Raw genomic sequence first — 26,713 nt, forward strand, 5'->3', positions numbered from 1 at the left:
CTCCTTCCTTCCTTCTTTCCCCCCTTCCTTCCTCCCTCTCTCCCTCCTTCTCCTCCCCTCCCACCATCCCTTCTTCCCTCCTTCTCTCCCTCCCTTCTTCCCTCTCTCCCTCTAACTCTTCCTCCTCCCCTCCCTCCCTCCCTTCCTTCCTTCTTTCCTTCTTTTCCTTCTTTGTACATTGTAAAAAGACAAATATATTAGAACAAGAAGAAAGAAAGAGAGGCATCTACAGAGACAGGTGGCCAGTCTTGGGAGCAGAGCTGCTATACAGTCACATTTCTAAACAAGAGTCAGCAATAGAAAGACACTATGTTAATAATAGGGTAAACCTACTCAGCAATTGTTCTCACATTTTCTATAAGTATGTTGATGTCTCCACAATTTTGGAAAGATACTGAACAATAGGATAATCTGAGGCAGTACACAGAAAGCTAAATATGTGAGGGGGACAGGGCTACTAATTCCTGGAGTGATGGATTACAGTTCTTCATATAATACAAAAAAAAAAAAAAATGGTTGGAAAGAAACATCATACCAGGAAGGCAGTTGACCATATTGAATCAAACTGAAGTGACATAGGCAACTGAAATGTTCTTGTATTTGCATTGCCAAAAAAAAAAAAACCATTTTCCATATACTAGATTTAGTGAGTTGTCTGAGTTGTCAAAATACTTGTGTGGCACAGCATTCTTGGTTTTTCTAAACTTTAAAAAAAAATATATGTATATGTATACAAGAATTGGTTTGTAGGCCAGAACTGTGGGGCAGGGTGTGAGGATTCACCAGAGACATAGTGGGGAGCAGAACAGGCAGATCTATTGAAATACACTGCTGAGGGGAGCAGCAGGTGATAGGAGAGGTCTGCTGAGCCATGTGGGTCAGCTCCCTGGCCAGGAATTCAACTCATGTCACAATGGCTGGAGGTAGTTTGATAGTCCTAAACTTAACCCCTTGCACTACCAGGGAGGCCTGGTTTCTTTGAACATTCATTAAAAGTTTCTATAAGAAGAAAGGGGGTATATATGAGTATACTGTGTAGTTCAATTGACAAAGCAAAAAAAAAAAAATTAAAACTTTTTGTTGCCAAAAATAATATTATATATTAGACAGTTGTATTGTAGATGTGGTTGAGTCATGTAAATACTTAGGATATTTCTTGATGACATATCTCTGGTTTATTTATGCTGCAGTAATGTTGATATTAATTATCAGCAATAAAATCAATGTAACTTCTAATTAAATATCCTTTTCCATTCTTTTCTCCATATAAAACATAAAGCTAAAAAGTGAAACTGAGAGATTCCTTTTTTTTTTTTTATTTTACCCCTTTTATATATATTTGAGGATTGTGAGATGGGGTCATGTTCTTCAAAGGAAATGAAAGATAGGGACTGTCCCTAGTGGTGCAACAGGTTAAACACAGCACTATGAAGCTATCTGCAACCACTGCAGCAAGAGTTTACTCTCTGGCCAGTGAGGTGACCCACATGGACCCACCTGCTCTCCCCTCAGCAGTGTGTTTCAGTAGATCTGCCTGTTCTGCTCCCCACTCTGTCTCTGGTGAATCCTCTCACCACCCCTGTCCTTTGGCCTGTTCCCTAGTTCTGTATGAATAAATAAATAAATCTTAAAAAAAAATAAAAACAGATTGTAATTGATGAGAAAATCAGAATGAAGTCAGATGATTACAAAAAATAAAGCTTTGACAAGGCGGCAAAATCATTCACTATCTTCACTCAGCCAGCCTTTGAAAAGTTGTTGGTTTAATTATTATATGTGAATAAACAAAAAATGCCTTACATTATATGTTTAAAAAAAGCTTTGGCGATTTGGCTTCTAATTGGATATAGTTTCTTTTGCATTAAATTAGTATCATCTATGTCCTTAACTTAGCTACGATTGTAAGGGTGTCTTTTTTTTTTTTTTTTTTTTTTGTAGGAAAGGCATATAACCATTTATCTTGGATTACATGTTTTATGTGATTTTGGAGCCCTTTCTCATATTTAACACTAAGTGTGACTGTATCTCATATTTGTTTCTAAAATGAAAAAACATAATTCTACAAGACTGAAATGTGTGTCCAAAATATAGAACAAACATATTAAAAGTCCCGTTTAAGAAACAGAAGTCGCATTCATTAAGATTTTTTTATTGTAAACTTATTCAATACTTCAACAAAGTTTTAACCCTAATTCTACTTTTGATAGTTGTTTTGTTTACCATAAACATTGTGCAATGCTGACCATAAAAAAATTAAAGGTGCTTGTAGGAAACTAACCAGCTATCCTTTTTCAGCATCAGAATACAATTTTAAAGTACCCATATCATTCTCTTTTGACTGCTTGCTTTTTTTCCTACTTAAATTGTGAATGCTATTAAAGAATACAATAAGGTTGTGTAATGGAATTTAAACACACTTTATTGCAACAATATAAGTTCCATGTACAGTTATAAGCAATATGGCTGTACTTAATAATTTTACATTACAAGCATAATTGTGGTATCAAATTAGTAATTTTCACAAAGTACTTGCATTAGAAATTTGTATGATACAATATATTTCAATTCTCAGTTGCACAGGAAGATAACAATTTGTTTAATAGGAGAACTGGGGATACAGTTCATACACTTAGATCTGATTGTCCTGCTTTATGCAAAGCTTAGACTCTAGTCAAAGAGTTTTAGGGCTTGAAGAGCCCTTAGAGAACAAATAATTCAACAATTGCATTTTACAGAAGGGAAAGTAGAAGTTAAGAGAAGTTATTTGACTTAAATAATGTAACATAAAAAGTTAGTGAAAAACTAGAATGAAAACCACTTCTTAAAATTTTCTCAGAGCCACACAAGGAGATTGGGCCAAAGCATTTAGGTTTGGAAAGCTCATGCAGAGAGAAGTGGTAGTTACACTGACTGAGACGACCTAGACTTTGTCAGCAAGACAGTGAGACAGAGGAACATCCCACCCTGGAGTTGTTAATGAGAAGGGAAACCAGTCGTGAAGGCTGCAGAGGAGCAGAATGACAAGAAAACCAAGAGAATGTGCATTCATGACACCCAGGAAAAGAAATATGGGTTGAGTCCATACTACGGGCTGCTAAAAGATCAAGTAACCTGCCAGTTTAAGCAAGGGAGCCAGGTTTAGTGAAATGGAACTCACTGGTTTTCCTGACAGTTGAACTTTGGTCAGGTGGTTAGGCCCACAGCCTCATTGGAGTGGATAGAGGGCAGAACGTGAAGAAAGTGACAGGAGGCATAGAGCTCAGGATGGTTTTCTATAGTGACAGTAACTGCAGGAAAGGAGAGGTTAAATGATGTCTTCATTAAGCTATTTCTTCAAGTTTGCTCTCCCAGTAACAAAACAACAAAGATTAAATTGCTTTGGGAAATCCGGAAATAGGTTTGAGATTTCATACAGGGGGGCATATGCACAGCAGTTTGTTGGAGGGTGGGGTGGAGATTATTAGTTAACCACCCATCCTAGAATGAAATGTGTGCTCAATTTATAGAATGCTGTGGAATACCTGAGGGCGAGGAACAAAACTCTTGCATTCTTCACTCTGTCTTAACCTAAAGTCCTACTCAAATCCTCAGAACTATCCAAGCTTTCGCCTGTAAAACTCTCACTAACACATCCCATATTTAATGCAGTCTACCTTAAAGACTTGTTTCTTTTAGCAGGGAGCTCATCAATATCTGCACAGCCTCGCAGGCAGCTAGGAGGCCCGTCCATTAATGAAATGTTAATGACTGAATTAGACCTGTAATAACTGAAGTAGGAGGCACTGCTGTGAGTCCATTAGCATCAGCAGACCCTGCTGAGGAACAAGTAAACACTGCACACAATGAGAAAACTCTGCAGCAAAAGAGTTGAAAGTATTGCACAGGTGTTTTCACATGGAAAATTATATTTCCCTGAAATAGGATTAGTTTATTTAGTAGAGTTAATCCCAGTCACTATATTTCTTCTGACGAAAATAAAGAATACAAGATGGATGATGTACTTATCCAAGTGTTTTGATTTTTAAAATTCCAATGTTGCACAATTGTTTTTGCAGAACTTTTCAGGACAACTTATAACATTTGTCAGGTGTCATATTCCCACAACTATTGCTGTTCTTTCCCTCCTGCCGAGTTTGTTTAGTGACTTTTTTTCTTGTACTCCTTTCATGTAAACTTTTTCTTGCTTTTATGTTTCAAGTAAACTCTATAATATTTTCAATAACACCTATTCAGTTTTGAAAGGGAGCGAAACATAGAGAGATTTAGGATACATTTTTAGCTTTCATTAATATTAGATGATTGTGAAATTCACTCCCAAGATGTGAATCATATGGCATACAAACTAAAAGCTGTTCTATATTAACATACAGCTCAATTCAATGATATATTATTCTTGTAATAAGCTTGAAGATTTACCATTTTTATTTAAACATATATTGTAATTCAATAATGCTTAAATTGTAGCAACTTGATGTGAGGCAAAAATAATTGCAATCTGAAGTTATTACAAAAGACAGACTAGCTAAGGCTAATTCTATTAGATTTCTTTATTACATCTATTGTGGATCTTAATATTGTCCCATGTTCCTATCTGGATCTCTAACCACAGTTAAAAATAATATATAGGTGGTTTGAGGATTCAAGCTTAAGGTTCACTAGCCATATGTTTTAGAAATGCATGTTAAAAAAATGTACCAAAAGTCAGCATCATATTACTGTTTTTGTTAAATAAAAGACTACATGGCAAGTAAAGTTGTTCTATAAAATGTACAACATTTCATACTTATCCTCAAAGATCCTTAGGTTCTATGTTTATTGATCACTAATTATGTGACATGTGTTTAAACTTTTTGTAGATTTTTCTTAATCTTTAAAAAGATAGTTTTATAAAGAACAGTATCTATAGACATTTAAACTTATTCATATGTATTAGCAATTAAAGGGTGAAATAGATGAGAGAATACAAAGTTACCAGCTAACTCTGATGACAAGAAAGAAAAGTCTTATCTGAGGAACCCAAATTCACAGGAAAAAATACAGTCCACATGAGCACAAAATAAATATTTTAACAGAATTCACAAACACCACAAATCATAAAACATATTTGTTTGAACAAATTGTACTCTAGCATAGGTCAGATTGAAAGGGACAAATGAAAATACTAACAAGTTCCTTTTCTAAAACCTAAATGTTGGTTTGTTATGCAAATCATTAGCTCCTTGATTTACATGTTTGGAGTGCTGTGTTTAACTTTAGACCTTACAATACATACAAACAAATGCATGCTCTCACAGCACACATACACTACCATGATCTTTGTTCTAGAAATCTTTGTCAGCTTTCTTTTTCCATTTTAACTGCTGTCTCAATTCAAGAGAAGTTCTGCTGAGCATTTGCAAATAGCATGCCTGACACTGAGTTGAAATTTAAAGATGAGGCCAGTGACAAATAGTAACACCTGACAAAAGGTATAATTTTGATTATGGCTAATGGAAGGCTTTTCTTCGTTTAGAACTTTCAGAGTCTGTGAGCACTGTCTTACAATTTTAAATGGATAAAAAGATGAATCTATCAAGCACAAATGGTAGTGATAACTATAAATATGTAATTTATGGATATCTATTGTATGTATTTTCTGAAAGAGCCAAAGAGAAAATAAGGTATATACTAGTAGTATAAACACCATATGAGTTACTGAAAAATAATAGGCTCATAAAAATCACTCCAATAATAATAGTGACTTTAAAGCCAATTTCAAGCAGTAGGCACTGAGCTTTTTGAAACAGAATCTCAGCATTCAAAATTGGATTTCTTTTTTTTTTTTCCCCTGGACAACTATTGATTCTAGAATCAAACATCAAAAGGCTTTTGTAATGTAAAATGTATCCCCTAAAGTTTTTTTTTTTTTCTCTTTTTTTGGTCTTTAGTTAGGTATTAATTATTCTGTAGAATAATGAACAAACTATTCTTAAAGTTTTCTTTAGTACAAAATTAAGCAGTGTATATGTAATCATCCTCTTGGTCAAAGAATAGGATTATGGTTACAGCAAATGCCCCATGGTCTAAATGTTTCTTTAATTTTAAAATGTTTCTACATTTTAGTAGAATGCACAAGTATTATGGAATAATAAGGTATGTGTCTTAACTATTATGAAAAATAAAATGAATTTTTCAATAGTAATACTGAATTAGGATTTAGCTAACTTTAATCAGAATAACTGGTAAAGCTCAATTATATTTTAACCCAGATGAAGTCAAAGAATGTTACAGGTGGAAGCCATGGTGAGGGTTGCTGGTGAGTATAAATAGCCCCAGGTGAACTAGAAACAAAGTATGGATGGGGGTGGAAACTCTGATAAGAAGCAGCCCCCAGGACTCCGCATTTGGGATTTCAGCTTCTTCAGATCTTCACAATTCTGGGTTCAGCCAGTTTCTGCCCCCCACCCCCATGGCAATCTTCCAGACGGCTATTGTGAGCCTCTGAAGGATGTGGAGTAACTTCCAGCAACAGAGCTCAGATTAAAAAAAGCATTTGGAAGCTTTGTAGGTAGCAGGGTGACTTAAACTGTTGCCAGCTTTGCTGCTGTTACAGCCTGGAAGGGAAGAACCTGGAACAGGTGCTTCGCTGAGCTGACTGAGTGTGGTGGTTTGTCAGGCCGTATGGCCACTGCAGCTGCTGTTTTGACTGTTGATTGTCTGGTGTGCGCTGGGGCGTCCCAGCAGCTCCATGAACATCTCCTGTTGTGTCTTCTGTTGTCTTCATGAGTTGGATCCCAGCCTCTTGCCTAGCGCCACATGCTCCAGGCCTAGGGAAGGCGCCATCATAGGAGCCTTTGTGTTTAGGACTATCGGACATTGGACACTGGTGAGTAAGTGGCCATTTGTGGCCTTGGTGACTCTTTGTTTTTTCCTTATTTGTTAAATAAGTCCTATTATTGTTGTTCTCTGAACCTGGGTAGTCTTGTAATTGTCCAAGTCGGTGAAGAATTCAGACAGTGATGGAAAACTATTTGAACAGTGCCCTTGGTTGATACAGCAACCCTGTATCAACATTACCTGGCTTAGCAGAGATTCCAGGCTCTACGGAGAACAGACCACTATCCTCTTACTTGAAACAGTATTGGACCATCTTTAGGCTGCTCTTTGAATGCCCACTAACCATCGTCCTATAGAAATTATAGTATTAAATAATTAATTAGTTAACAATGTGTAATATATAATGTAAAAACCTTAATTGTGAGCAACTCCAGCAATGATACTCTCTTGTTCCTTCTGTGCTGATAACACTTTTAGAAAGTATATCTATATATCTAAATTTCAGATAGAGAATAAAGCTTTCTCTTTATACAGATATTTCATTCATTCATTTTTATTTTTTTAAATCATGATAAGCCCTATTGTACATAAAATGGCTATTTGATGGGAAACTATTTACCTCCTCTCAGAGTGTCAAAGTTCAGTAAGAGGACCTGTCCATTCATTTATTCAGCTTATTTCTTGAATCTCTGTGTTCCAAGGTATGTTGTATATACTGAAAGTAAGAATGGACATAAACTATCATAGTCTATAATCTTATGGGACTAATGTGCTACTACAGAGCGAGTAAAAATTAAATAGAACATCAACAAGTAAAACAAATGCAAGGTCACTGATAGGAAATAAGAAGAAAATTGGAGCCGACTGAGTGAATGATAAATGATTGACTAGGGTGATGTTTTAGACAAGGTAGCCTGACAAGGGCATTTAGAAGTGATATTTAAAGAGACACATTAACAATATGTAGGTGAAGAGTTTCCAGACACAGGACAAAGAAGGCACCAAGGACCCAAGGTAGGGATCGACTTGGTATATTCTGGAAGAGCAAGTAGACTAATCTACTTGGTGTAGAATGAGGATGAATGAAAAATTCATTAAGAATAGGCTCATTGAGAAAAGATAGGGAAACATGCTAAGGATTTGAAGATTTTATTCAAAGTAAAGCCTTTTAAATGTCAAAAGGGTCATATAAGAGAACATGGGCACTAGTAAGAATGACAGAATATCTGACTTCACTATGAGGGTAGAGCTGTTAGAGACTGGGGAGGGTCAAGAACCTGTAACCAAGAAGAAAGTTGGATGATGGAAAATATAAAATCTTGAAAGCTAGGAATTATGGCATATACTTCCTCAGCTATTTAACAAAGTGTTAATACATCCTAGATGCATATTTCTTATTGTAGATTATTACTGTCATGTGACTAAATATAGATAAACTTCAAAATGGCTTCAGATAACTGAGAACAAGTGAAAGATGAACCCATCCCACTGCAGATTTAATCGAAAAAATTCTCTTGAAGAGAGAAGAGGAAACTGGGATACCAATAAACTGCTTTTGTGTCATTTCCCAGGGTGACCACTTCCTACTTTCTTTCTCAGAGTTGTTTAACTCTAAAATACTTAGTCCTGCTTTGATTGGAGAGTAAGAACTGATTATGTCTCCGGTTAAGACTTACATTGCATATGCTCATATTTATTTGTCTGGAAGTGACCTCCCTACTTTGATGAAAATTTCCAATTGTTTATTGTTTCTCAGAACCATACTTAGCATCCAATTAGATTTTATTTTGTAAATGCCTTCCATTTCCCATTGATTTCTTCAGCTTTCTTGTGTATCCTTTGTGAAAAAAGAAGGAAAGATTCTATTTTTCCCTCTAGGTTAATTCTGCTCATTTGAACTTGTCAGTGGTGATTATAACTGAGTTTTTAAGAACTCCAAATGCTGAGGCATGGCTATTAATCAGATGCTTACTAAAAGTGTAACTGCTCGAAGTACCAGATATGCTGGTTACATTCCAGCAAATCTGAAGGGAATTCTGGAGCAAAATAGACATTAATGGTTTCTACATCTCACTTTCAGTTATCTAGAAATACTGTTTTCTTTTTTCCTTGCAAATTTAATTTCAGAAAAACCTAGTAAATATCACTGCCCACTGTTATCTGTATTTCTCTACATACCTGCAAAATACAGTCCAAGTCTAAGCTTAATTGCCCCTAATAAAAACAAAGTAATGGAATAAGTACACTTCCTAAGAGGAAAGATACTTCAAAGAAGGATTTAATGGCCCTCTCATGTTCAACAAACAGGTGGCCTCAACCCAGTCCTCTTGGGGACAATGGGAAGGACAAAGTCCAGAAAAGGATGGGGGATTGTGCCTATGGACTGGATAGCTTCAAATTCAGCACCAACAGTCATCCTAATATCAGAAACTCAAGGATGCTTTCTTTTTCTTAAAGCTTTGGGACAAGGGGACACATTCTGGAAGAGAAATAATAAAATGGCAATAGAAAAAAATTATTTTCTTTGCAAACAGGACAAATTTCCTAGCAGATAAACACTGATTCATCAGAAGTGTTGAGGAAAAGAGAAGGCAGATAAGCTGTTTTATGCTAACTTAGGACTGTGATCTTACAGGGATGATTTCATTTTAGCTTCACACATCACTGTGAATTAATCTCCATTTTGAGATGAAGATTTGAACTATATGGCTCTGAATAACAAGGCACACTCACTAGGTCCCTAACCTTGGGCTTTCTTATGAACCAGGCGCTGGTTCCTGAACTTGATGGGTACACTATAGAAAGGGCCTAAGGTGGGATACAGGTGATTTCCAGGTGATCAGAGCAAAATCCTTCACTGATTACAGAAAGTAAACATGTCATCCCAGTGTTATAAAAGGAAACAAAAAAGTTGTAATGACAGTGTGCACTGTGTAAAAAGTTATTTTTCTGAATTCTCAGAATAGTTCTTCAACTCTGCAGGACAAGCTAGTGCATGCATATGAAATTGCAAAGGGAAAGATATAAACAAGAGTATCTTGTGATGATGATACAGGGGTATATCTTAGAAGTTCAGAGCAAACAACAGACATTTGAGCTTTTAAATGGATAAATAACTCCTAGGTTAAGAAAGGGAAGAAGGAAAGTGATGTTGTTATTGGTGGTGAAAGCCTTTCCCTCCATTATAGAGTCAGTGACTTCCAAAAAAAATTAGAAAGTAGATCACCATGATAACACACCAATGAAATGGAGTCCATGTCTGTAGAAAAGAGATGGCCTTTCACATATTCAGTAGAGTTCCTGACAATTCTGGGAGGTAGAGCATATAGAAGCAGATAGAGCTCTAAGGCCTTACATGACCATTTAAGAAATTAGCTTTGAGGGGTTGCAAGGGATTATGCATACTTTAAAAGGTTTATCTATTTATGATTACAGAACTGGGGTACAGGCCAGAGGTGTAGCAGTGGGAGAATTCACAAGAGACAAAGTGGGGAGCAGAATAAGCGGATATACTGAAATACACTGCTGAGGGGAGCAGCAGGCAGGTCAGAAGCAGTCTGCAACACCATATAGTCACCTCCCTGTCCAGGGATCGAACTCACGCTGCAGTGGCTTCAGACAGCTTCATAATGCAGTGCTTTAACCCGTTGCACCATCAGGGAGAGCCTGGATTATGCATTTTAACCTAGGAAGATTTAGCGTCTGTATATAATCATCATATTTGGAGGCTGCATGATAATTTCTTTAACTTAAACTTTGTTAACTGTCCATGAAAAGTATACTTTTTTTTTTTTTTTTTTTGAGAATGTCTCCACAGACCCTACTCATCTCTTTAACAACTCACACGCCAAGTTCTTGCAAGGGAGACATTGTACACAGAACAACCTGGTCACAGAGGTTTCCAGAGCTTCCAGGTGAATTGAGTAGGAACAGATAAGGGCTAACAATAAGTCATGACCATTAAATGTTCCACAGTTGTTTGCACCACCACCGGGCCTGCAGTTGTCATCATCTAGGGAGTTTTTTTTTGTTGTTTTTTGTTTTTTAATACCATGTTCAAGGGCCCTCCTGGATGGCTAAATAGATTAGGACACAGCACTGCAGGCTAGTTGCAGTAGCTTCAGTGTGAGTTCAATCCCTGGCCCCAGAGGTGACCACATGGTGCAGCAGACCTCTCCTGACCAGTCCGCTGCTCCCCTCAGCAGTGTGCTTCATTGATCTGCTTGTCTTTCACCCCGCTCTGTCTTTGGTGAAGCATCTCACTGCCCCTGTACTTCTGGCCTGTACCCAGTTCTATATGGATAAATAAATAAAACTAAAAAAAAAAAAAATACCATGCTCAAACAATACTCCAAACCAATAAATTTACAGACTTTCAGGGCAAGGCCCAGGTATCGGTGTGTGTGAAAGCTCCTAAACTAATCCCAGAAGCATCCACTATCGAAAACCAGTAATCTGAGACTTAACCTTTCAGTTTATGTATTTTTCCCAATGTCCTATAATATAAAAGTTGAATTTAGGACAAGTTATACCTGTAACGATATATTAAGTAATTAGATGTTTACTTTGAACACCAAAAGAAATTCATACATATCATTCTTTTAATTCCAAATCAATTCTTGTTTTTAATGTTTGAATTTAAATATGTTGAATTTATGCATAGTGTGAATTCTTAAGAAATAGAATTTGAACATATATACTCAACTAGGTCATCATTTACAAACTCTGCAAATAGCACCTGAATAGAAAACACTCCTATTTAAGTGATATCAGTAGTATAAAATTTGAAATAAAAATACATTCTTCAAGAATTTTAATAGCAGTAATAGTTGATAGGACTAATCATTAATTCAGTCATAATTTTATTGCCCCAAAACATAATGCTATATAGAGACTCTTTCCATTATGATCTTTAAAAGCACCTAGTTGACTGGAAACCTAAAATTTTCTCTCTATCCCTCCATTTGTACTCTCTACATTGTTTATTTCATTGACTGCTTAGTGTGAGGAGGCCACATGAAATATAACATGGGATTAATAAAAAATATTTGGTCTCATAGAAAGTCAGTTTATTATGCATGCTAGTCTCCTTAATGTTCAAACTTCTCATCCTTAAGATAAAGAATATTAGATTTAGGCTAGAACTGTTAGGAATTTCTGTATGCCATATGTTGTAAAGCAAAGAAATCAGATTTAGGAGCCAGGTGCTAGGGTAAGCAACACAGTTCTTGAGTTAACAACTTGTACTGTCTTGAATAAATCACTTAACCAACCTCTCTGACATTAATCTTTTCATCTCTTCACTAAAGGGCTTGGAAAACATTGAAGGGCTTAGTCACTTCTAACTTGAACTTCTTATGGCATATATTTTAGATCTGTGACCTATGGAAATAATTACATTTGGTGGAGTTTGATGGCGATTCCTTTCATTTGTTATAAATCAAATGTAGGGTGAATAAACAAGTTATGTAGGGTTCCCAGAAGAGACTAGAAAAAAAAAAATCTTTCCTGTAACTGTGCTTTTTATAATTGCAGGTTACACAAATTTCCATATTATTTCAGTTTCAGAAGCTCTGCTCAGTATTGATTTAGGACATTCAGATTACATTAAATATGTACGTTCTACCAAATGATAGTAAATGTGCTTATAATTAAAGATTCTGGTGTGTGTTTCTGGACAAAATGTTGCTATAGTAAAAAAAGAAAAGGGGCTGAATCCAAAACCAAACAAAACCTCAAACACCAAAAGCTACACAAATCAAAGCTTAAGATCTGAAGGGTAACAGCAAAACCAAATCCCTGAGTATAAACTGGCAGAGGTGTGGTTTCCAAAGCTACTCAATCTACTTGTATACACAAAACTTGAATTCATTGGACTTTATGGAAATGACTATTTGTTTGTATGGCTTAAGCTTTGCTTCCTTGAGGGCTTCCCAATCTGTCTCCCTCTTGGACAAACTGCATGAGATGTTCTTTTCATCTAGGATGTTTGTATTCCTTTTAAACTTTCTCCTTTTAAGGTAAAATTATCTTTAATCCATGTTAATTCCAATGAAATTTGACATATGTTGATGCTCAGGAAAGAGATTTCTTTTCATACACCTCTTGTAGGATAATGATCTCCATGTATTTAAGAAATGGGATAATCCAATTTGACAATTCAAATAATCTAAGCCATAGTCCTGGTTTCATGCATGTCTACTCTAAAACCAGAGGTTAGCTCCTCAGAATAATCCTCTACTTATTTCTCTGGAACATTCAAATTTCATCTGATCAAATGGTATTGACAGCATGACACTATTTACTTACTCAGAGCACCTAAATTTTGGTCAGTGACCAATATAGAATGACTGGCCTGGGTCAGAGAACAAGAGGCGACTTCTTCCATTGCAGTCACTTTCACCCATATCACACACATGGGACTTACATTGACTAGCTGATATACACTTTCTGATGTACATGTTTTCTTAATGACAATTCTACCTTCTGTGAATATTAAACTGATACTGTACCTGACTTTGTAGTTCAATATGCCAGTTTTGTGTTTATGCCCCAGATCAAAGTCCATAAAATGGACTGTCTTGTCTTGCAGCTGTTGGATATAGAAACAATCTTCCCTACATGTTCCTTTCTGACATATGTGCTGAAATGCTTTTTTCAGGTTATACTGGTGAGAAATGTGCTACTCAGACCTATTGGAATTCAGATGCAAAACATCACTGATTTCAGACATACTTTCATCCAGGGCTACTAGTAGAAAATTGAAGGTATTAGATTCTCTTCTTCCACATTTCTGAACTCAAACCTTTTCTAAATATTTACATAAGAAAAAGCATTATATAGCCCTCAAAACAAAATACATACATGCTGAAAGTAGATGTGAAAAAATATTGTTTTGCCATGTTGTACCATCTCTCTTATTTGTATCATTAGAATATCCATTAACACAGGAAATTTTTAAGCCTTTTAATAGGATCACAGATAAATACCAAACAGTTTATCTCTGGCTCTTATATAATAAGCTTTTGAGCTTATAGTCGATCTCTACTTTTTATTTAAGGATTTAGTTCAAATAATTTGTGCTAGTGGTAGATGATGAGTATGAAGAATATATATATACACACACATATATATATATGTGTGTGTGTATATATATATATGTAGAGAGATAATCTAGAAAAATATGTATAGATAGAAACAACAAATGTAATATGTATGCAGAAATAGCAGAAATAATATATATATAATATATATTATAAATATAAGAACATGTGTTACAGGTATATATATATATATATATATATATATACATATATAAAAGAACATATGTTACAGATATATGTTTATTCTTTTTATTATCTATACCTAGTTAGAAAGAAAGGAAGAAATAAAGGATGGTAGATAGATAGATTCACATTCTTTCAATTCTTGGCCACAACCTAAGCACAAATCACTTTTGTAAATTACTTAAGAAAATAAGTGCCGGCCCTCCCTGGTGGTGCAGCAGGTTAAAGCACAGCACTTAGAAGCTAAACCACTTCCACGTGAGTTAGATTCCCGCCTGCCCCAGAGGTGACCACATGGCATGGCAGACCTCTCCTGACCCACCCGCTGCTCCCCTCAGCAGTGTACTTTGTAGATCTGCCTGTCCTGCACCTCACTCTGTCTCTGGTGAAGCCTCTCGCCACCCCTGAGCCTCTGGTCTGTACCCCAGTTCTGTATGTACAAATAAATAAATCTTTATATATAAAAAAAGTAAGTGCCTCTTTGTGTGTGTGTGTGTCTGTGTGCGTGTATTTCCCCCCCTTGTATTCTTCATAGGTCAAGATGGGAACAATTTCATGTCTCTAGGACATTGAACCTACTGTGATGGTGAAGAACTTCTATTACTGCCGTTCATCTAAAGTTGGGGTCAAATGCAGCTTTCTTTTCAAGATATTTCTTACATATTTTCATGCCTAAATATCTCTTAATCTTCAAATATTAGTGAGACTGTCACCACCTTCAAATTACAAGAAAGATTGTTTTTATATCCAATTCTATATCCTTTACAGACTGAATGATATTTTTCCCTAAAAATCCCTACATGCTTTATCTGTGTCCTTTGGTTTTATTGATGCTTTTAGTTTTAGTCTGTGTGTTTAGTCATACAGAAAGTTCATTCGTGGCCCTCCCTGGTGGCACAACTGGTTAAAGCACAGCACTGCAAGGATCAGCAGCTGCTTCAGTGCAAGTTTGATCCCAGGCCCTAAAGGTAATCCACATGGCACTACAGAATTCTCCTGACCACCCACTGTTCCCCTTTGCACTGTACTTCCTCATTCTGCCTGTTTTGCTCCCCACTATGTCTCTGATGAATCTTCTTACTGCCCCTGCACCCCCGGCCTACACTCCAGTTCTGTATGTATAAATAAATAAATCTTTAAAAAAAGTTCATTCACAGAATAAGTGATTTTTACCTATCTATTTTTCTTTGCATTTTTTTTTACCATCATAATAGACTACCTTGAATCATATAGATATTTAATACATAGTTTTGGATATAGGGAGGAAAGAAATGTAATACTTTTTTCTTTTATTTTTGGGTCAGGGATAATGCTTTTGTTTTAGTTTGTATACTCTTATTTGCAGCATAAAATTGGGGAATGATTTGCTCTTTAGTATTTTACATTCTCTCTACCCTTAAGTTCTGAACCTAAATTAAATTCTGGTTCCTTTTGAAAGAGGATCACTTCATTTAATTCCCTTTGTCAGCGAGCCTTCTTGGTTACTTTGAAAATGTCTAGGATTTTATCAGCTGTACAATGGCAGCAAAAACCTTATAACAAATGATTGGTATTTTGAGGATTTCAATCTACAGGTTCCTCAACTATGGGAGGTGACAAAGTTATACATATACCACAGAATAAAATATCATAGAGAGGGTTTTTGATTTAACTAACAATAGTTCAGCATACAAACAGTACTTAGAATACATATATTGGTAAGATTATATAGTAACTGCTTTCATTCCTCCTAGAGCTCACTGATTAAATAGCCACCAAGAATTTGGGAAAAAAGGTTTGTTTCATTTTAAGCATATCCTAGTTTAGAGGAGAGTCACATTAACAGAAGACCCTATTAAAATATAAAGAAATTTAAGATATAACACATACTTATCATAGCCACATGAAAGTTTGCTCTTGACTTATCATGGTCCTTTGAATATTTCCTGTAATCTTCATTCATTTAGAAATTGTTAGGATGTACCCAAAAGAATAAACACATTAGAAATACAATAAGAGAAAGTACTGATACATTAGACTAAGGTTTGGAAGTCTTTAGGTAATAAGAAAATATTACAAGGTAAATAACAATGGATTAAGCTGTTTACTACACAATTAAGAGTCATATAGCCATTATGTATAAAAAGTTCCTATCGATCAACAAGAAAAAAATTAAAAAATAGACAAAATATCAATCGGCAGTTCACTAAGACATATTGTAGACATTACATCTATAAAAAGTGAAGCCATCCCTATATAAAATTAACTTCACAAAAAAACATTTTAAATATCAAATTAAAAATATTTTCAATTTGAAAATGTTTACTAGATGTGGCTGTGATCACCTTTGTTTTGACAATAAATCCTAAATTTTATCTGCATGGCAGTTAATGGAGCAATTCTATTTCTGAGAAATTACTCTGTAAAAATGCCAACATAATACAAACTGAATGTTAAAGAAAAATGGAATTTTTAAATATAAGTCATGAAAAAATCATATATATTTTTATTTATATATCTCTAAAATATCTCTAAGATATTTTTATTTAAATATCTCTAGAATGTGGAATCAGAGGTTAGTCAGTAGTTTAAGTGAACAAAAGCTATTATAGTTCCTCTGTAGGCATAGATTCATTCTGTGATTAATATTTTCTTTGGAATTTTTGTTTAACCTACCATTCTACTTTTATTTTTGGCCAGTCATTAAAAATAATATAGATGCATTTCCTCAAAGGTATTTTATAAGTCTAAAAAATACATACATGTTAAAAGTAATATAATACTCCTATTTAATTCATAAAATTAAAAAAAAATAATTTGATATTTTTACTGAAAATGGATATGCCAAATATTTGAATGCTTTCATAGCCTATAGGGAAAGTTACCTTTCATATAGTTTATGCTTTTCAACTGCAATATAACTAGTGATTCTCACATATGTTGTCTCTGAGACAATATAAAGTAGAATACAATCTCTACTGGGTAGCATTAACCTTTACTCAATCACTAAACAATGAGAAATATTGGATTGTTTTTGTTGTGGATTAAGAAAATGCTTTTGGAAACAGATAAACATTTGTTCCTGCTGGAAGCTCCTTCATTGGTAATGCATCATTATGCCTGACCAGCCCTAGAAACCTTGGAAAGACAAAATATGTACATGTTGGTTGTTAAGCATATGTGATATGTTTTGCTTTGTCACCTGGCAACCAAAAGATTTTTTGAACATTGCCAAAATCCAAAGTTCTGAGACTCTTAAGCTGTTTAATATTTTTTGTTCATAGAATGAGGTAGATTTTTGTTTGAAAAGTTAATTGTACTTCTTAAGTTTTGATAGATTTTGTTTAATTTAGCTTTGTTTAACTGAGTAGTTAGACATGACAACTTCATTTCATATCAGAGTTCATGCTAGTGATTTTGACCTACCTGAATGGTTGATGACTTTTAAAAATCACATTGATTTCATGTCTTTAGCATGACTTGATGTAGCCAAGAAAGCAAAGTGACTACAGAATGTGGAATCAGAGGATGACTGTTCTAATCTTTCTTAGCTCTGTTATTCAAACTAGCCTTCAGACTTCAGAAAATCATGTAATCCCTCTGGTCCCAATTTCTTCACAATTTGTAAATTAAGGAGGTTTGATGAATAAGTTCAAAGAGTTGTAAAAAGTATTTGAGGTATATATTCTCTTCTTATAAGAGAGGAATGTAAAAGATTTTCAACCTAGTGACATATGGATGCATAGGCCTCTCTTTCTTACCCAGTCAATTGTTGAGCCCACAATCAATCCACAAGACCTTCAGCATTCTCTGATGTATACCTAGAACTACTAGGACATTAATCTTACCAAAAACACATGGAAGTGTCATACACTTACTAAGTCTTTCTATATCCATTATTGCTGTTCACCACCAAAGATACTGAATCATGGATTTTCTTATCTTTTAAAATTTGCCCATCATTTCACTTACTCAAGTTATAGCCACGGATAAATCATGCTACTCCAATTTAATTTGGTTTCCTGAATTTTTCACAAACAATGGAGATCCTGAAAGAATGGACTGAACGGTGGAATCAATTGATAGTAATTGACAAAATTTCTATAATTATGATCTTTCTACAATATGTAAATTACCTATCAAATAATACCTCAAAGAAGGATGAATAATTTCACTATCTATAACATCCTATTTAGTAATGTTAAATCACTGACTGTGACATTCAAAGAATACGAGGCCTGTAAGTAAATATTTGTCACTGGAGAACATCAGCCGATGGCAAAATAGACACCAGAGCACTATATAATCTGTGTTTGTTCAGGGAAAGACAACTCAGATTTTTATTATCTTAATGATAAAAAAATTGCTCTTGCTACTTGTTCCAGTAAAAAAGAGAAATATTCTTAAATGCTAAAGCAATAGTAACTCCTTTGGTGAGTGATGTCCCACTTAGTAATAATGTAGTACATTTTGAAAAGATCTGTAGTTTTTCAAAGACAAACATCAAATAGAAAGAAAAAGGTTATGTCACCTTCACCCTTGCAGTACTGTCATTTATATGCTATCAGCTCATTAAATTCACATTAGGATACTCCATGGGACGTGAGTTGCTATTAGTGCACCTAAAATGGCATAACAAAATCTCAGTTCACTTTAAGAGAGCTGGCATTGCGACATTTTGTATTTCATCACTGAATTATTACAGTCTCAGATGCATTCTGCTGTGATGGTAATGGAAGGAGGAGTACAAGACAGGAAAGCTGTCCATTTGCTGTTCCCCAGAGAGAGAAAAAGGAAAGTTCGATTTAACAAAATTTTTAAAAAGGAAAAGTAAAGCCTTAACAATTGAACCCCTGTGTTAAGGCTGAAAATACACGAGTAATGCCAAATGCTACTTTTTGAGATAGGTTCAAAGGAACTTAAGGTAAAGTGAATATACTGAATCCCTCAAGAATTTGGCTGGTTAGCTAGTTTATGTTGACAGGTGGATGACCTTCTGAATTTCATGTTACTTTTTAAAAGTTCTCATTGATGGCATACTACTGTCTTTATATCCTCACTGGTTATGTCCTTATGAAAAAATATTGGTAACCCTTCAAAGGTAAATAATCCCATGACAAATATTATGAATCTGGGTAGTTCTCTCTGTGTGAACGAATCCTTGTCATCATAACAAAGTTACTTTGACCTATAAGATTTTATGCAACAGTTTATTGTATTTACAATTACCAAATTATACATTTCACAAAAATGGAGTCATAAGTGAAAGAAGCCTGGAGTAGTAGTGCTGATATATTAATCTAGGATTAATGTTGTTTCTAAATAGTAGTGTACTTATGGGATCTTGTTTTATGTCCAACCAGCAGAAATAGAGTATGTGTTGATATATCTTTATGGTCAGAAATAGCAGAAAAAGTATCTTCATCATGAGTTGAATCCATGTAGTAACATAGACATACTCTCACGGAAAGATCATTTGTTAGTGATAAAAACATAATTTTACTAGGAAAATTATTATATTGGATGTTTAGAAATAATTATAATATTGCACGACTGAAAGTTTATATGATACCACCATTTGCAAATATTTAAGTTGTAGTTGTGCAGGTGTTTCAGACTTTATGGCTATTGCTTTCTTTTTGTGTCAGTTATTGCATGACTTATATTTATCAAGTATATAGAAATATGAATACCTGTTGCTTCTTAGGAGACTTTAGTTGTAGCTGTTAAGTGTGTGGTTGAAAATTCCAATTTATTTTCTCATCTAAAACAATGAAAAGCTGAAGAATATAGACATCAAGATTCAACATATCGTGTTACAGAAGATTGCAGCCTGTTTGAAAATTCTAGGGTATTGGTCTTTCCTTGAATATTAACAACTCAATAGACCTAAATAAGTCATTTTTCACTCCAAGCTTTCGTTTTCCTTTTTTTTTTTTTTAAACTAAGTAAGACAAATCATTTTTGGATCTTAAGACATTCTAAGATCTAAATTTCTAAAATTCTCCCATCCATTCCTGGGTCTGACACAACTTTACCATGTGATACTAGACTAGATACTAAAGCATATATAGCACCCACATTATTTTGGCAGTTATTGTTAATGTACCAATCTACTTCCAAGAGTTACAAAAACTTGCTTATGATCCCAAATGAGCTGGTATTGCCAAGTCAAATACAAACTTGTTTATCTTTGTGTCTAGGCTTATCTTAGGCATTTAGTTTTGTCTTTGCCTCTCTAATTCCATAATTTCCCATCAAGTTGTTAATTTCATTTCTGTCCCATGATTAGGTTATCCCCCTAATACCCATAACTACCTGAGTTCATAAACCATCCTAAAAGAATGAGGGAAATGGGTAGATGATTTTGTCATGGTGACTGACCAGGGTGAAAAGCTCAAGACAGACTTAACTCCCATGATTTTCAGTGCAATGTTTGTGGAACCAGTATTCTGCTAAATCCAGGTTCTTCCCATATCTTCTATTTGTCTTTCACTTGAATTCTTTCAGGGAGGTTTCATCCATTACAAAGTCACACACTACAAAGATAGCTGCAACTGCTTCAGCAGGCAGCAGGCAGGGGGATGACCCGCATGGTGCAGCAGAGATCTCCTGCCTCACCACTGATCTCCTCTGCAGTGTACTTCATCAATCTGCCTGTCCTATTTCCCACTCTGTTTTGGTGAATCCTCTCACCACCTCTGTACTTCTGTTCTGTATGCATAAATAAATAAATCTTTAAAAAAAAACAACACAAAGTCAATTGTTTCTATATCATTAGCATATTTTATGGTAAGATATGGAGAATCAACCAACATTAAGGGAGAGTTGTTTTTTGTTTGTTTGCTTGTTTGTTTTTTAAGATTTATTTATTTGTGCATAGAACTGGGGTACAGGCCAGAGACTCAGGGGCGGTGAGAGGCTTCACCAGAGACAGAGTGGGGAGCAGAACAGGCAGATCGATGAAGTACACTGCTGAGGGGAGCAGCGGGTGGGTCAGGAGAGGTCTGCCACAGCATGTGGTTACCTCCAGGGCAGGTTGGAATAGAACTCATGTGGAAGTGGCTTCAGCTTCCCAGTGTTGTGCTTTAACCCACTGTGCCACCAGGAAGGGCCTAAGGGAGAGTTTTTTAGGGAAAGCTTGTGTAGTAGATTTGGTTACTTAAGCTGAGGATAAATTCTGATCTATGTTTAATATATGCAATATATATTTGGATTTGTTTTCTGATGTCTTTTTATACCCAAGCTATCTGTAACTGTAAAGTTATGAACTTACAAAAGGTAGCTGTGTGGAACCTATTTAGAATCAAACTGACTCCATCTTGTCTCTCACTGTCACAATCAGGCTTTTTGGTAAAAAGCTGCCTGACTCAGAGTCTGACTCAACTTATTGTGGACTACAAAAGAATTTCAGCCCATGCCCCTCTCCTCCTGGATGATTAAGAAAGACATGGGAAATGGGAAGGGCATCTCTTAATTATTTCAAAGACTGCATATTGCAAAATTCAGTCAACCAGACAGATGACATTAGTTGGATTATTTCCTTGCTGATCCTTTAAAACTCTCCTTAACCCTCTCCCTGCTAGAACACATCTCAGTACTGCTGCTTGGCTGTGAACCTGTATCATGCAATGCCCATTCTTTAATGCACCTTCTTTTCTATCTCACAGCCCATTATTTCTAAGTCAACATAACCTGATGAGCGTGCCCTACACTGAATGACTGCATACAGTTGTCCTTGAAATAAACCTGTGTTTAGAGTTTGTATACCTTGGATGTGCCTTTTATTATTTTAAATTATTGTGTGTATGTATAAAATCTATACCTAACAGCAACAGTTTATTTTAGTTATATAATTTGTACCTTGATGTTATGCTTTATAAACATAAAGTACCCTGAAAAGTCTGGATGTGACCATTCAATGTCATATAATGAATTGAAGCTGATTTTATTTAACACAAAAACACTGAAATTAGTCATTTGTAGAAGTAACCTTCTCCAAAAGGCTATTTTACATCTCTTCAAGATGAGATAAATAGGTCTTCCAAAATTTAGCAAGGGACCTATGGAACTTTTTTTAAGCCCCACAGGGGACACAGTAATGATAACTATATGTCATGAAAAATAAACCAGAAGGTATTTAATAGTATGCCACAAATGTCATAAAGCAGTAATATAACAGAATCTTTCAGATATCAGAATTGTTGTTTTGCTTTTTAAAAGGGTAAATACTAAAGACTATCTGTGTTCAGTCATCCAAACTCAAAAAGAAGGTAGCTTGGTTCGGTGAATTTGTTCTTAATTTTTGGCAGACACTACCCTGAAATGGAGGAAAATGCAGCAGTCTGCCACTAATCGAACACAATATTCCCCAATATCATCCAATTCCCTTTGTTTTGCCTCTTGATTCACCATAAAAAACCTTCTGATCTTAATTTGATTTCCCAAGAAGACTCTTTTACTGGGAAGGAGCATGTACTTGCCAGCTGATACAAGTATTCTGTTACATAGTACATTGAGTTGTTCACTGTAAGTGAATAAATTGGCATTCTGGTTTATAAATCTGTTTCCTGTAAGCTTGTTTAACATTAATGAGTCCTCTAGAGTCTTGCGATCCATAGGAAAACTGGTAAAATAGTGTTCCTCATTGCACAAAGCCCAAGGCCCATGCCGTGGGTCAAAAGTAACTATTGCAACTATTACTTATATTCCATGTGTTGCTCCCGAAAATATCAAGTCAGTTTACTTCTGCTGATTACAAGTGAGAAAAGTTTTATAATGGTTTCCCAAAGTGAGGGGAAATAGTCCATATCACCTCTCATAGATTCAAAATCTATTTTATATCCCAATAGATTGTAAAAGATAAGTCTGGTTATTATTATACAATGTAATGTTTCTCAATACATATCTCAATTTTTTGTCATCGTTGTTCATGTAACTGCTATTTAATTGGAAAATATTATGGAAAACTCAATTCGGGGTCATTATAGTTCTATGGATCCTGAAGAATATTTGAAAGTTTCTAGCTCATTTGCCTCCCACACTAAAAGGAAAATAAAATGTTTCAAAACGTAAGTCTCAACAAAAATAAAACCTTTCAATGTGAGAGTAAAGTTAGTGTCAGGTGGAAATTGCACAGATTTTCTTTGTACTTGTCCTAGGAAGAAAATTCCCATTGACAATCTTCTTATTACCTCCTTTTTTGATAACTTTTTTTTTCTCAAAAAATAATCTAGAATATAGCTTTTAGGGTGGCTTTGGAACCTCAATCCAGATGCACTTCATTAGAAAATTTCTTAGAGTTAAACATATACAAATAAGTCACATCTAACTCTGTGGGTCCCAGGAGATAACCTCATAAATAGTATTCCTTTTTCCCTTCAAAATTATTCAAGGTAAATAAATAGATTAATAACCACATAGATAAGTAGGTGGACAGATAGATAATAGCTAAATAAATAAATAAATAAAGGAGTGGCACATGAACCCCAATACCAACCAAGTTGCTGATGGAGGCCTGAAGTAAAGCTGTTTCTTAGTGACTGCCATTTTGACCTGCTGAATGAACCATTAAATTCAATTAGCTTACACCCCTGAGCCCAGCAGACCAGTCAGAGCAGGTGGGGAAAAGGCAACCTCTAAGGAGGAAAGACTGTTCTCCCTGTGGGAAGAAAGAGGTGGAGCTGTCCTGAGAATGTACCCTTAATCCTCAAGTGAAAAACCTCCATTTGAAGTGCAGAGAATAAAGAAAGTCTTCTACTATGTGGGTGGGAAAATCTGGAATGGGAAATAATAGTTTCCTTTTAATATGTTTTTTTTTCCTAGGGATAAAAAAAGTTAAAATATAAACCTAAATAAATATTAATAGTTAAGCACATTATATTATTTTTAAAATAATGTAGTATTTTATTTTTACATCATTTTGTTCCTTTTTCTGTCTCAGTTGTAATACCTGTGGGCTTCTCATCACCAAATTACCCATGTGCCATCACCATAGTCCAGTGCACTTCTCCCCCACTAACCCCGTTTTTGATCCCATTCCCCACTCCACCTCTATAAAATGACTCTGGTATATAGTTGTCCATTATTATTATTATTTTCTCCCCTGGTCCTTTATACTCCTGCCATCAGTGAAACCCTTTCGGAGAAAAGGAGACAAAAATGGGATGAGAATTTTTATGGAGACAGAAATAACTGTATACCTACTAAGTAATGTGCTGCTATTGAAGCACGATAACACTGTGGAGGTTCTTTATCCCCTTTGTAATTGAGAAATACTAATTTTTATGACAAAGCCACTTGGGTAGTTAATAGTATTTGCTTTTAAAAAAATGTATGTGTGCATACAGAACTGGGGTACAGGCCAGAGGTGCAGGGGCAGTGAGAGGATTCACCAGAGACAGAGTGGGGAGCAGAACAGGCAGATGGACAAAGTACATACACTGCTGAGGGGAACAGCAGGCAGGCCAGGAAAGATCTGCCACGCCAGGCAGATCATCTCTGGGGGAGGTGGGGATCGAACTTATGCTGAAGTGGTTTTAGTTTCCTAGTGCTGTGTTTTAACCTACTGCGCCACCAGGAAGGGCCCAGAATTTAACATTTTGCACAACATAATCAAATTCAAGTGAGATGGGATAGTTCATAAGCCTGCTTTTTATTTTTGATAGAGATTCTAGCAAACATGTCTAATGAAAACATGAGAGGAATTAAAATATTATTTTTCTATTGAAATTTTGGGTTTCCCAATCAGTCATTTACTATACTTTCCCTCTAGTTTCACCTCTGTTCATTCATGAGTCAAACTGCTCCTATTTTTTAATAAAGTTTGACTACTGCATCAAAATACAGGATTTCCTTCTTCCCTGTCTACATACACACTATTTCTTTTCCCTGGAATACCCATCTGTCAAGTCCCATTCATAATGTGAAAACCAGGTCTCCTTGCACTTCTAGTCATAAGATTGGCACTGAACTTTCCATCTAAACAAAAATATACAAGGCAGCTGTTTGTAAACATGCTAAAACAAAGAGAAATGTACACCTCAGGTTTCTGCTTGGGTGTATTTTCTACGTTAGCGATAAAGAAAGTTAAAATGCTGGGAGTGGATAAGAATTCAAGGCTGCTGATGTCAAGTGACTGGCAATGTAGGGGCAGGATTCCTAAGGCAAGAGACTAAAGAGAGGAGACCTCAGATGGAAAGTTAGACTCCCAAGAAGCAACAAGGACCATCAATAAAAAGTAGCAAATATAGAAACATTCAACAGCTATCAAACTTGTTACTTTTTCTCTTACTATTATCTCACAGCTATTGGATGGTTTGTTCTGTATTATTGTTTGTTCCTACTCTTTTTCTCTTTATCAGTTTGGATTGTTTCTATTGGCCTATGTTCAAGTTTACTGATCATTTCTCTACTGCACTGAGTCTACTCAAAAGCCAATAAAAATTAGTAACCTGGATCTGTATTATTATGCTATTCATTTCTAGCATTTCAATTTTTTTTTCTTCTTATAGTAGCCTTCATTCTAATAAAACTGGTTATTTGATCTTGCAGGGTATCCATCTCGTTCATAATAATGTATTGTGTATTATTCGTAGTCATTTCAAATTCTCTGCCACATAGTTTTAACATCTGTGTCATAGCTTTGTCTGGTGTATTTTATTGATTGTGTTGTCTTTTGCAGTGTATGTGTGAACTTCACTTTCCCAGCCTTCATAATTTTTTTTTTTTTATAGAAAAACAGATACCTTGCATGGGGAAGTTGTAGTTGTAGCTAAATAGCTTGTATGCTTCTAAATTAGATAAACTTTCCTTCTGCTCCGTATGTGTACAGGCTTTTGCTAATCTCTCCAGAAATTAGAGGCAGTTTTATTATTGCTATTGTTGTGTTTGCCTTTAGCAAACTGCAGCTTTCAAATTTCTTTAGTAATACCCATTTTTTAAAAAAATATTTATTTATTTATGCTTACAGAACTGGAGTACAGGTCAGATGTGTTTTTGGTGAGACGATTCACCAGATACAGAGTGGGGAGCAGAATAGGCAGATGGACTGAAGTACACTGCTGAGGGGAGCAGCTGGCAGGTCAGGAGAGGTCTGTCGTGCCATGTGAGTCAGCTCCTTGGCCAGGGATGGAACTCGTGCTGCAGTGGCTTTTGGAGAGCTTCATAATGCTGTGCTTTGACCCCTTGTGCCACCAGGGAGAGCCAGTACTATTCCATTTTTAAAGTATAGACTGGCTTCCCCAAATTTTTCCCTCAATTTTTATTTTTTCTTCACCATTCAAACATCAAACCATCAATTCTTGCTGCTACACCACCAAGAGGCCCAGCACTATCTATTAGCACTTGTAGAGTGCTAGTAGCTGCTTTTTAGCGTGACTCACAGAAAGTAAAGGTGGGTTAGTGCCTGGCACTGAGTTAACCCCTAGGCTATCAGGGAGTCTCCTCTTCCCAGTTTTCTGATGAATTGTTTGTTTAGTCAGCTCTCTGATGAGTTTAAGAAAAATCATGAATTTTCCATTTGACTCCCCTTTTTTCTTTCTGTAAGTATAGGGGCAGTATTGCTGGATGCCCACACCTTGGAACAGAAATTAAATCTCGTCAAAAGTGAGGATGAGGCCCTCCCTGGTGGC

Source organism: Condylura cristata, unplaced genomic scaffold (genome assembly GCF_000260355.1).
Source record: "Condylura cristata isolate star-nosed mole 26May11 unplaced genomic scaffold, ConCri1.0 scaffold00002, whole genome shotgun sequence".
Classification (NCBI taxonomy): domain Eukaryota; kingdom Metazoa; phylum Chordata; class Mammalia; order Eulipotyphla; family Talpidae; genus Condylura; species Condylura cristata.